The 1,839-nt window shown below is 42.4% G+C and overlaps 1 pseudogene; it reads left to right on the forward strand.

Annotated features, from left to right (window-relative positions):
- The first annotated feature begins 1,000 nt into the window (after positions 1-1,000).
- LOC127077182 (uncharacterized) lies at positions 1,001-1,100 on the forward strand (annotated as a pseudogene).
- Positions 1,101-1,839: the final 739 nt, after the last annotated feature.

The raw sequence follows: 1,839 nt of genomic DNA on the forward strand, positions 1-1,839 counted from the left end.
AGGGTAAGGTATAGGTGGTTTGTAAGGTGGTGGAGGTACATAAGGTTCCTTCTTTTCTAGGGTTTCCTTATTACTCTCTTCCTTTTCCTTAGGTTCACTTTCCTCAGTAGATTTCTTAGGGTTTTGGTTTTCTATCCTTGGGTCAGACGGTCCTTCCACTTCCGTTCCACTTCTTAATATAATTGCATGAGCTTGGCTTCTCGGATTGGGTTGGGGTTGTCCAGGGAATGTACCAGTTGGTGCAGCAGTAGGTGCTTGTTGTTGAGCTACTTGAGATATTTGCGTTTCCAGCATTTTGTTATGGGTAGCCAAGGCATCTACTTTGCTTGCTAGTTGTTTAAGTTGTTCGCCAGTGTGTATGTTCTGGTTTAAGAAATCTTTATTGGTTTGTTGTTGGGAAGCTATAAAGTTTTCCATCATGATTTCCAAGTTGGATTTTCTAGGGGTATTATTGTTAGGATTCGGTTTCTGATATCCTGGAGGTATAGATGGGGCTTGATTTGGAGACTGTCCAGGTGCGTATAAAGCATTATTACTCTTATATGAGAAGTTTGGATGGTTCTTCCAATTTGGGTTATAGGTATTCGAATAGGGGCTTCCTTGAGCATAGTTTATTTGCTCTGCTTGGATTCCAGTCAAGAGTTGACATTCCGCAGGAGTGTGGCCTTGGATTCCACAAACCTCGCAATTCTGAGTTATAGCAACCACGGCTGCTGGAGGTGATACGTTTAAACTTTCAATTTTCTGGACCAAAGCATCCACTTTTGCATTAACGTGATCAAGGTTACTTATCTCGTACATGCCAGTTTTCGGTTGAGGTTTTTCCACATTCGTTCGTTCGGTTCCCCACTGATAGTGGTTTTGGGCCATGCTCTCGATAAGCTGGTAAGCATCAGCGTAAGGTTTGTTCATTAGTGCACCACCTGCAGCGGCGTCTATTGTTAACCTTGTATTGTATAAGAGACCATTATAAAATGTGTGAATTACTAACCAGTCTTCCAAACCATGGTGTGGGCAAAGTCTCATCATGTCTTTGTATCTTTCCCATGCTTCGAAAAGAGACTCGTTGTCTTTCTGTTTAAATCCGTTTATCTGGGCTCTTAACATAGCTGTTTTGCTTGGCGGAAAATATCGGGCAAGAAAAACTTTCTTCAACTCGTTCCATGTGGTGACTGAGTTGGAAGGAAGAGATTGAAGCCATCTTCTAGCGCTATCTCTTAATGAGAAAGGAAAAAGACGAAGTCGAATTGCCTCTGAAGTGACACCATTAGCTTTAACAGTATCAGCGTATTGGACAAATACGGATAAATGAAGGTTTGGATCTTCGGTAAGATTTCCAGAGAATTGGTTATGTTGCACAGCCTGCAACAGTGAAGGTTTAAGTTCAAAGTTGTTTGCTTCGATTGCGGGCGGAGCAATACTTGAATGCGGTTCATCTTGCGATGGCGCGGCGTAATCTCTAAGAGCACGAGCTGGTTCTGCCATCTCGGTTAAAGAAGGAAAAATGTTTTTGAAATCAGGAAGGTTTATAGGAGGGAGATTGTTTTCAGCACGATATTCCCGAATTCGTCGTAAGACTCGGAGATATAGTTCGATATCGTTGATTCGTAAATAGAGCGGTTCGCCTTGAGAGCGAGTGCGTGGCATACAAATCAACGAAAGAAAGAAAATAGAAGAAAAAGAAACCTTAGTCTCTACAGCGTAACGGAAGAGTTACGATATCGATTGAATAAAAGTCCCCGGCAACGGCGCCAAAAACTTGATCGCTCGACTGGGTGAGTCGAGAATGGGATACAAACTGCAAGTGCACAGTTCTATCGCGTAGTTTTAAAAGATATC

Source organism: Lathyrus oleraceus, chromosome 4 (assembly GCF_024323335.1).
Source record: "Lathyrus oleraceus cultivar Zhongwan6 chromosome 4, CAAS_Psat_ZW6_1.0, whole genome shotgun sequence".
Classification (NCBI taxonomy): Eukaryota; Viridiplantae; Streptophyta; class Magnoliopsida; order Fabales; family Fabaceae; genus Lathyrus; species Lathyrus oleraceus.